The sequence below is a fragment of the Teleopsis dalmanni genome, chromosome 1, assembly GCF_002237135.1.
Source record: "Teleopsis dalmanni isolate 2A chromosome 1, ASM223713v2, whole genome shotgun sequence".
NCBI lineage: Eukaryota > Metazoa > Arthropoda > Insecta > Diptera > Diopsidae > Teleopsis > Teleopsis dalmanni.
The window spans coordinates 181,057,879-181,069,838 of record NC_051846.1 but is presented as its reverse complement, the minus strand read 5'-3'; positions in this window follow the sequence as shown (position 1 = coordinate 181,069,838).

Below are 11,960 nucleotides of genomic sequence, written 5' to 3'. Positions count from 1 at the left end.
CACAACTTTTTATAGACACAATAGGCCTTAGAGATAGGTTTAGTAAGCCATATTTACTTTACCCAGAAGGGGCACAATAGGCTTGACGTTAGCTGTACTATATTCCATATCAATAATAAAAGCAATAAAAATAAAAAAATTTATTATTAAATTTGTTTATTAACTCTTCTTATTATTACTTAAATTGTGTTTTATTTAAAATTGATTAATTAATTAAAATTTGTTGTTTTTATATAATTGTTTATAAAAATTAATTTTAAGACTATACAAATCATTTTTGAACAACTAAAATTTTATCTTTTTTAACATATTAATACGCTCAACGATATTTTCAGGATTAGGATTGGTCTGGGATTCTCATTTATCAATGCTTTTTGTTGGCTCAAAATTGACCATCTTTTACCTATTATTACCAGGAATTGTGGAATCGAACCGCCTTTCTTAGCTAATTGAAGTTGATTCATTTCCCTCTCCACTTCAACTAACTAACTATATAGTTATAGTTATAAAAAACATTAAAGTGATTAATTATTCTTAATAGCAGAACTTATCTTAATTTAGTAAATATTGCAATCATTTTCATAAGTAGGTCATCAAATTACGCATATTCCAGATATATTTTAAAAGTTATCAATTTTCATATTAAATAAATCAAATGATATAATAAATATTTGATGGTATTAAACTATTTACAATCATATCATCATAAATTATTTAATAACTTTAATTAAAGAAAAAAAAAACTTTTGCCAAAATGTGAATCATACAATTTTGGTAAAACATTTATTTTATTAATTAATAATTGCTTTGATAAAAGTACTGAATAAGCAAAATTCTATACTGAGATATTCCCATATATAAAAATATGTACATATATATGTATTTATTTATTGATATTGTTCTACCTTTAATAGTAATTTATGCTGATAACGTATTACGCAGTGTTATTTCATTAATTACTCATGTTTTGTGAATTTGCACATTTGAGCAGGCATTTTGACTGGAATGCCAGGTATGATTAAGGGAATTTTAGTGCCCGAAAAGTATTCCTTAAATAATAAATATTTTGTACATTCATACTAAATTAGATACTTGATATTTTTGTATAAACCTTTTTTAGAAATAATATTTAATTACATTTACTCATTTATTTATTTTGTTAGTAGGAAATACAGTTTCATTGTTTTTTGAAACGTTTTTTGAAGTGCCCGTATGACGCCAGAAATAAAAACTGTTAGCAATATTTTTACAGATAATTATAAATATCGGCATTATTTAACAATTTGATATAGACAAAAGGCAAACAAACTGATTAAAATAAACAGCTCAAATAATTTAAAAAAAGAAATTAAAATATAGTTTATTCAAATATACAGCGTGTTTTTTCCATGCATAAGAGTAGGTAACTTAGTACAAAGCTCGAAATAACTGAACTACTAAATTCAAATGAAATGTTGGATCGACTATACTTTTACTAACCATTCAGTCAGGTCATAATGCATTCATAATGGAGATAAATATGTATATATATACCTTCTGCTCAAAAAATACTCGGATTTTGTAAATAAAACACACAAATTTAAATTTTATTCCAAATTTATTTTATCTCTTTAAAAATATGCACCTTCTGAAGCGATACACATATGCCAACATTTAACTCAATCTTCCATACAGTTTTCGTAGGCCCGTGAAGGTATGGCATTTAGTTCCTTCGGCGAATTCTCTTACCACGAAGGGGCAATTTGAGTTTCGGGAACAGGAGAAAGTCGCATGGTGCCAGATCTGACGAATATGTTACTCGTACAGTAACATAATGGGCCAATAGGCTTAAGTGGATCCCTTTAGATAGCCGGTACAACTTAACTTAACCTAACACTCTTTGTCTTACGGTTTACTCAATTCCTCAAACTGAAGAATAATCTACACACTTTACGGAAAGTACCCTTGAAACACCTTGTATAGGTATATATATGATATGTATGACATATATAAATATATTTTAAAAAATCGTTTCAATGATAATTTACTGAAGTTATAAATATTTTAACATTGTGATGTAGCTTAAATGATGCAATGTCATATAAATACATTGTCGTATAAAGTAATTATAATAATAATTAAAAATGTTAATTTCTTTTGGAGTGGTATAATACAAAGCAACGATAAAATATATATATATGTGTATATAATTATTTCATCAGTTAATTTAATCAATATTGATACGTTAATAAACAATGAATTAGAGTTAGCTTTTAACTGAACACAAAAGTTAGGTTATTAAGTAGATCACATATAAAATATTTCCCAAAATTATTACTATATGTAAAGATGATAGAGATGTCATTTAAAAGTGATGACCTGAAGTACAAGAAACACAACACACTTTTTCTATCCAGTATGATACCACAAAAAAATCTTTAACATACTTTAACTGACTTAAGAGCTTAATCCAAAGGATACCACTATTTTGAATCTTAAAAGTTTTCAGTTTCGAAACCTTTCTGGTGTTTTAATAAAATTAGCAATATTTCTAATGTATGCGATAATAGATAAGATATATATTTGTAAGATATATAATCGTTAACCTATTGACTTTTCTAATGAGTACTATTACTTTCATTTAAGCTGGTTTGAATTCTATATTGAATTCATATAATATATTGAATAAGCAAACATGATTTAGAGAATATATGAAAGAGACGGTCGAGTTTACTTACGTGTCAACTTATAGATCAGTATTCCATTGAAGCTAATATTACTTTAAAAACTTTTATTTCATTTGTGTGAATCAAATCCAAAATTCTAGATGCAGTCCTTATAAACCATAATTTATTGGCAAGTTATTAGGTAATAAAGTCTTAAAATAATATTATTATTGATTATCATTTGAAATTATGATAAAACTGACATCCGTAATAAAATAATAGAAATACAAAAGTTGCACTATTATTTTAAAAACGAAATCTTGTCAGTAATTACTGAAGTCTTTTTAGAAAATAAGTAGATGAATATTATTTTAATACTCTTTGAGTACAGAGTTTCTCTAATTTTCGATAAAACAGATTTGTTAAAATTCAAAAATCTTCTGTTTTTTGAGAATCGCTATTTTCGTTATTTATTAAATGTGTGTTTCACATTTTTATTACTCTTCTTTTTTCATCTAGTATATTATCTTTACGAAGTCTGTCGGTAAAGGTTTTGAATCTATTATTTTACAGAAACAATCTAAACATTTATATATCTTATGGAATTTATTACTTATAAAAACACTTGTGCTATAATAGGTTAAAAGCTCCCGTGGTACCAGTAAATTGCTAAAATAATAATCTATATTTTTATAAAATAAATATATTTATAGAGATTAATTAAAAAAGGTGAACATTTTTTATTTTTAATTTTTAATTTTATAATAAATTAATAACATTTAATCGAATAATAAATGTATGAGACTTAATTAGATGATTAATTAAATTGATTTTTCACGTTCCTTCTGACAGAGAAATCTTAATTCTTAATATAAACTTTTGTTTTCAATAGAGACTTATTTTGTTTAGTAGTAAATCACAACAACAAATTTTTATTATTCATTAATTAAGTACAGCTGTTTCGAGTATTGCCAAACACCCATCATCAGTGATTTTAGAATTATTATATACCATTATTTAAATATTTATTTTTTTCTTTAATTATTTTGATATTTAATTATCCTTTAATATTTTTTTTAAGAGTGCAAATACCAAGAGTTAAACTCATGCCCTGTCCAATTTGAAGCTCAAAGTCAGTGTTCAGTAGCCAACTAGATCCAAAAACGTACTTAGCTTGTATGTTTCAACTTGAAGTTTTGTTAATTTGTTGTGAAAGTTCATTAACAGATTCACATGCTATATTATATTAGAACGAAATCATAAACCAGCTGTAGAATAATTGAATTAATTAATTATGTTTTTGTTTTTAATTGTTAAATATAAATACTATTTTTTTGTAGAGGCATTATTTATTATTAGGCGAATAATGTAAAGTAAGACCTGACTATCTCACCAAACCCAAAATTTTCAATGATTGATTAATGGTAATGACCCAACTGTGACACTATCTAAGAACAAAGAACTGGCCTTCCACATCTGATTTTAGACTATAAGACTATTATTATTATTATATCATGTTCTGCACAATATTTGATTGTATAAACTTAGCCGTTTCACAAAGAATTTGTACAAAAGTTTTTCAATTTCGAGTGATATATCTCAGTTCAGTTCGATTTATTCGTCCTCGGGTTGTACTTTCTTGCGAATTCGAGGTTAGTGCCGCATGTGGTACGTCATTTGTGATTTGCGTAACGTGTATACAATCCACCTATATTTACGTTGTCGAATTTCTTTTTCGAGGGGCTTCTGCATAGTTGCACGCCAAAGTCCCTCATTTATAGTCCATAGTCCCTCAGTCTCGGCCACTAAATGCGCAGAATTAGCCGAAGACATCTTTTGATGAAGCTTCGCAGTTTTTTTACAGTTAGTAGAAGACTATAGTTTAAAGTTTTGTCCCTTATTCGCAATGCCTACCATTGTCTTACACATTCATTGCTACAGTATTAATCACATATATAATTTAAACACTACGGAATACGCAACCTTTTTGTTTTTTTTTTTGCAACTCATATGGAATATATCAAAATGATATTTTAACTAATTTATTATAATTAATATTTGCATCTTAGAAATGTTTTCTTAATATTATTTATATTAAGTTAAACTAATTGTAGGTACAGATGTTTTGTACTTACTCCTTTCTTCGCAGCAAGAAAGCATTTTATTATATTTTGCGCACTGACTTACAGTACAGTGCGAAATTTATCTTTCTCTAATCTATCTAAAATGTTTTTTTTCTTTTTTAACTAAAACTTTATTTTTTAATGAAGAGTAAATATAGTTTTGCTGAAAATGATAAATACTCTGCGAATGACAAATTTTTCATATTACATCTTGCAAACCTGAAATCAGTTGGCAAAATATTTATGTGAAATACGCATAACACATTGATTGAATTTGTAAAAGATTAATAAATATAAATAATATAATAAAAATATTTATATATGTATATGTAAAGCTAAACATGTTAATGGAAATATTTTTTTGATAAAACATGTGTAGCATAACACGTAACTCTTATCATAATAACCAACGACAGGTGTTAATTTTGCAAATTGGATAAGAAATGGCGTTCTTCAATACGAGCGAGTATCATTAATACGAGAGTATTAACAGAATTAAGAATTTTTGTATCTGTGACAGGCTTACTTACAAAACGCAACTAAAAGACGTGACTGACAAAAAAAAAATCAAAAAATAAGAATTTTAAATATTTATAAAACGACTTCAGAACCGAAAACTTCTACTGCTACAGATAATGCGTAATACAAGACAATATTCTTAAATTTAATTTTTATCCAATTAAAATTTTGCATTCAACTTCATTTCAAATAATTAAAAACCTAATTTGCATAAAAGAAAATAATTACAAAATAAGTTTATCTGAAGTATCGCATCTGAGTAAAAATTGAAATTGCGCATCTCTGTTTTAAGTTTAAGTAAAATGCAAAAATCTTTTAAAAATGCATTTAAATCTAATGCGAAATTATTTAAAAATTTAATCTTATTTCAAAAAGGTTACTGAATTATTTATTTAATGAAAAAAATACAAACCAAATAAGATTAATTCAAAGCACTTGATACGATATGCAAACGACAAAGGTAAACAAACTACAGATATTAAGAAAAAAAATAAATAAAAACAAGTTAATTTATTTCGCAATTTATTTATTTTTATTCTTTATTATTATTTTTTTTTTTTTGATTTATTAATTTACTCTTGGGAAGTTTCTGTGGCGTAATTTTTTAAGTAATTGCGTAAATATTAGTAAAATGTGATCGGCTTAAGCACAAAAGAATCAAATTGGAGCGATTTGATAAGAGAAATAATCAAAACCCGTAATACCAAAATCAAGTGATTGTGAGTCATATATTCTATATACGAATATCTCATAATTGATAGACCACGCAATTGTTCTTGTATGCGGAGATTTACAAGTGTTGCCACATTATTTTTATTCTACAAACTGCTATGATAACCTTTTTATAACGATTGTGTTTTACAACTGTCTATTGACATTATGTAACTGTTTCTTTTTAAAAAGATAGATGATGCTATCAATATATTAAATATTATATAGTATATCTTTTTATATATTGCAATTAATCTTATAAAATAATTACTACTTAAATAAAAATAAGATTTCTGATTGGGTAGCTTTTAAGGACATATTGATTAGAACAATAAATAGAGAACGATGATGATTCTATAGATGATTCTATAGAAATCAGTACATATTTGATTGATTTTTTATTTTTATTTGAACAGCAAATAATTTATAAAACCAATTATAATACCATATTGGTTTGGAGAGCTTTTCAAAATGCATTGATAAGGACAACAAATAGAAGACGTATTAAATTTATGATTCTATAATTGATGAATCAATATATATATATTACTATTTATATATTACAATTAGCTTTATGAAGTATTTGGTATTTAAAAAGAAAAAAATAAGATAATATAAATAAGAACAATTGTTAAGACATGAGTTTAACAGATTATTCCAATAAATAGAGTAGGTTTTAGGCCCTCTTGGTATCTTGCTTCTTTTTGCGATACCAGTTTTATTTCGAGATTTGTCCAAATTTGAGTAATAACTACTAGTTATGAGTTTTATTCATCATGTCTCGTGCTTTACTACTCATACACTCACACTGTAATTTAGTAAAATGATACCCAGCACGTAACAGCACATACAATCACTCCGAAACTCAGTAAAACACTTTTGATCATTTTCATGTGATTGTACATAATCTATATCAGTGATACCCAATAAGTACATCGTATTATTTGTGTGATGTTCTTGCTATATGGACGCTACAGTTGCTCACTTCTTGGTACATAAATCTTACTATAAAGCATTACCTCATACAGGTTTTATTTTTCATTTATATTTTCGCTCCTTAAGCAAACTTATATAAAAAATCAAGCAGAAAACAAAGAGATCATGTAGTTTGATTCTAAACAATGAACCCTATAGGAATCGTAGTCTCCTGTAGTCCCTGTACAATTGTTGCAGTCCAGCAAAATATCAGTCGTGAAGCATCTAGACATCAAGAAAAAATTAATTAATATATGTAAAGAAACTAAGTACCGCGCTTAAAAAATATATAATATGACTATAGAATTCTCTTTCTTATGCCTCGTTTTCACTATGTCATTTTCAATGTCAAATATTGTCAGTATGATGAAAATGGGTAATCATATGATGATATACACATTCTTGTCATGTAATGAAAAGGTATTTGATACGCCAGTCAATTATAATTGTCATTTAAAATGACATAGTGAAAATAAGGTATAAATCTGTTATATTTGATTGGGAGCAAAGCAATTGATCTCTAATAAAAGTTATTTAAACTAATGTGTTAAATGCATAAAATCTTCAAATTTTTAATACTATTAGACTTATCAAAGATTATGTATTAAATTTCACTTTGCTTAAGTTTGATACTTCTTTAATTCCACTTCATGAAAGACCGTAACTTGAATATCTTCGTATGTAATTCTATGAACAAAATATTTTATTAACTCTTTCTTTCGTGATGCTTTTAAGCCTTATTATTTTTAAACTTAGTGAAGTATTTTTGATGGCAACTTTTAGAGTAGTTATAGTTTTGTTTTGCATGCTGTTTACAAATGCTGTTAACTTTGTCTTTGGGTCAGTTGGTTAAGGTGCACTGACTCTGAGCTTTAAATTTGGTAGGACACGAGTTCAATTCCAGGTACTTTTAGTCTTAAAAACTTATTTAGAAATAATTAAATACAAGAAATAGTTCTAAGACTACTAATGATGGGTACTTAGCAATACTCGAAACTGATGTATGGTCAGCCAAAAATTCAATTAATTAAAATTAAAATTAAAATGAATTTATGTTGTTGTAGTTCACTGCTGTTCGAAAAACTTCTTTATAAAATATAAACATTGAAGTACAAATTAAAATCTTAACAAAGTAGTATTTTAAAGTTTTAATTCATTTGAAATTTGACATTCAGCTGAACTTTATATAACCTTTACTTAACTGTAGTTAGGATGTCAACATTTTCTTTACTTTATATACGAAGGAAAACTTAAAGGTTAAACAAACTAAAGGTTGAATAATAAAAAAATAAAAATATGTGTTAAATTAGGAAACAAAAAATGTATGGACTCATTTGTAAAACTCTTTAGGTGGCAACAAAATTTTTGCAAAGTTAATGTTGCATAAATTAAATCATAATTTGTTTTGAGTAAATATATTTTATCAAAACAAAAATTAAAAAGATAAGATTAGAAGTAAACACATTTTTATGAGTATTTAAAGCGCATATTTATTGATACATAAATATATATGTACGTACATTCCCAGATACTCGTACGAGTATCTGCGAGTGCGAGTGCGAGTGCGAGTACACATATATATAAGTTCATTGAAGTACTTGGCATGAGCGACGTAATTAATTTTGCGTCATAAATGTTCTGTTGCGCTACGTAACACGCAACAAATGAACTATACTCTCGTCGTACTACAACGGCAGATTGCACGAGTATCTAACAGATACATTTTAAATAAATATCAACAGAAAAAGATAAAATAAAAGCTAAACTAAAGCGGCAACAATAGAATGATTCGTAGCAAAATCAACAAAAAAAAAAAGAAAGAAAACTGCGGCATCGCAATTTCAGTTGCAAACAAAATGCGTTGACGTGTGGTTCATGGCTTTTACGTAGCGTGCGCGGGTGTTTCAAAAATATTAAAATAATATATCAAACCAAAAAAAAAAAAAATACGTTAAATTTACGTAAAAGAATTACTTAGAAAAATTCCATTTTAAAATTTCATTTTAAATTTCTAAATAAATATTTAAAAACAAAAAAAACTTATAAATCATACTAACACAGTAGGTACGGATTTTTAACTTAAGAAAAGAAAAATATAATATTTTCATTACATTTATTTTTTGATTTCGTGCTGTTACAAATATTAAAGCTTATTATTTTCGATGAATTATTAATAATAACTTTAGGCAGTGGCTAAGTATTATATGATATATACAATAAAGAATTGCCAATATCTCAAACTAAAGAAAGAAACCGAAAAGCGTTGTTGCAAAGGTACGTAAGCAAACTGTCTTCAATTACATTTTTTATTATAATTAAAAGTTATAATTGTTTTTTTATTATTCTTTTTCAATATTTTTTTTTTGTTCTTTTTTTTTATTTTTTTGATATTCATATCAAACGTGAAGCACATGAGCGGTACACGTATATATATATAAAGTTTGTATTGAAGCACTTGTAAAGTCACACGTCCTGCGATAAGCGCAAATTCCCCACAATAAAACTCATTAATGAAATTTTTTACTAATTTTGATAAGAAAACAATTAAAGACAAATAAATAACAAAGAATTATGAAAATGAGTACCAAAAAAAAAAAAAGAACGCGTGCAATTCTCACCCACCACAGAGTATTATATATGGCAACAAATTCAATTACGCACGTTACCTTGATTATTATATATTATTATTATATGCGCAGGTGACTCTGGTCTTGTGATTTTTCTTCCACAGTCAGCCCACTTCTTTCACTCCATTCGAAGACGTGACGATAACGTGAAATTTTTAATAACAAGAACGCGTTTTCACTTTCTTAATACATAACAATTTTACGTTTGCCGAGGGGACAGTGTAAATATTAATTTTAATCAAAAAAAAAACAAAATAAATGTTTTTATTTATTTTTAAAAATTTTACTTCATATTGGGCTAGTTGAGTCAGTGCACTTTGAGCACTTTTACTCTCTATTAACTGCGAGGTTTCTTCATAACACCTCTATTCACCTTAACTGGATTATTGTTTATTACTTCATTAGATTACTCAATAACTCACCTCAGATCTGATCACTTTTACTCTCTATTAACTGCGAGGGTTCTTCATAACCCCTCTATTCACCTTAACTGGATTATTGTTTATCACTTCATTCGACTACTCAATAACTGACCTCAGATCTGCATATCTCCCTGAGGTGTCTGTAACCATACTGAGATTCGATAAAGCGGTATTGGTAAGCCTGCCAGTTTTCGTAAAAAGTTTCAGGACTCCATCCTTTATGTATTTCATGATGGAATCAATCTTGAGATCCCTGAGGATATCATTTGTCCTAATGTAACATGGTACCTTGAAAAGTGTTCTCAGACCCTGACTTTGTACAATTTCTAGCTGGCGAAAACATTAATTTATTTTAAATTATAGGAAAAGAATACCTTCGCTTTTAAATGTTATTAATACTAACGATATGTTTATATCAACAGATCAGTTCTTTAAAAGATAAATGGCAATATTGAACTATTATTAAAAAAGAAACATGGATATATTGTTTTTGTTGCCATGGATCGCATCTAAATTATTTATTGATTGTTTTTGTCGGAGGAGTTAAATCAGAAAACCTACTATCTTATTTACAATAACTTTTCCCAGTTATGCCGGCTTGGGACTAACACTTTGGAACTCTTTTCTTAAAGATTCAAATACAGTGAGAACGATTTATGATGCCGGCGAGCTTAATATTTTAAGTCTAAATTAAAGTTTATCTTATATTCTCTCCAGTACTTCTTCCAGATAAACTCGAACACAATTGTTAAACAACACATTAACAATCTATAGCATAATGCTACTGGCTTCAATGCCACGTCAGTTTAAAGTTACAATTCATTTATACAAAAATTAAATATTGAAGAAAATGAGAATTATAATTAAGTCGTAATAATATATTATCAGTAATTGTTATTGTAGTTCTTGCATAATATTTTGTAACAATTTTTGTAATCTTCGAAATTACAAAAATTGAAATTATTAATTTGAAATTATTTATAAAAAAGTGATTTTTATTTTAATAACTTCTGTTTTGATATTCTTTAAATATAATAACCTCGTCTGTCCGTTGAATTATTCGGTAAAATAAAAAGTATTAATATAATAGATGACATTCAAAAAGATCAACTATTTCAATAATTGTTTTACATTAAAAAATTTCTTCTTCTTCCTAATTCCTTTATTTCCTTGTGGAGCATAGGACCTTATCAACAACATTACTATCTCTATTACTAACTACTTGTGATTTGTTGAAAAAGTTCTCCGTATTTTCTTTTATTGAACCTAATAGTCAGGAATCTTAAAACAAAAGATATTGTTATATTTATCAATAGCATAATAATTCTTAGAACTGTCTCTCCAGGAATATAACAGAATATTTTGTATAGGGACTAGTGTACCATTGTCTCTTCTAATAATTATAATCTTTACTACCATCCAGCATAAGATTGTCATGATCATGAGACATTCATCTTCTGCTTAGCTTTCTATTTACGAGTATATGAAATCTGATGTAAATATCCCAACATAATAGTCAAATATTTGTCCGCAACATGATCTATAGGTAAACCTACTAGTTATAACCACGTTTGAGACACCCTAAACGCTGTTTTTACTAGCTTTTAGATTAATGTTAAAATGATCCTTTTTATTGTGAATTGTAAATAAATTTTGTATTTTCTTAACAGTCTTCTCCTAATTATTATATCTTTCACTTAGCTTCAATTGCTAGACTGCTGTGTTAAGCGAATCTTATCAAATATCAGACCAGACAGACTAGTTAATTGGATAAGATCATATTTCCCATGTTTAAAAAACTAAAAAATTCTTAATGTTGAGGATATGAATACTTTTTTTAATTGATTCTTTAATCGGTAATGAGATACCTTCTCACTAATCCGAGGCATTCATACTGCCATTCAGGCATTCATCTCTGAGTCATTCATATACATTTTC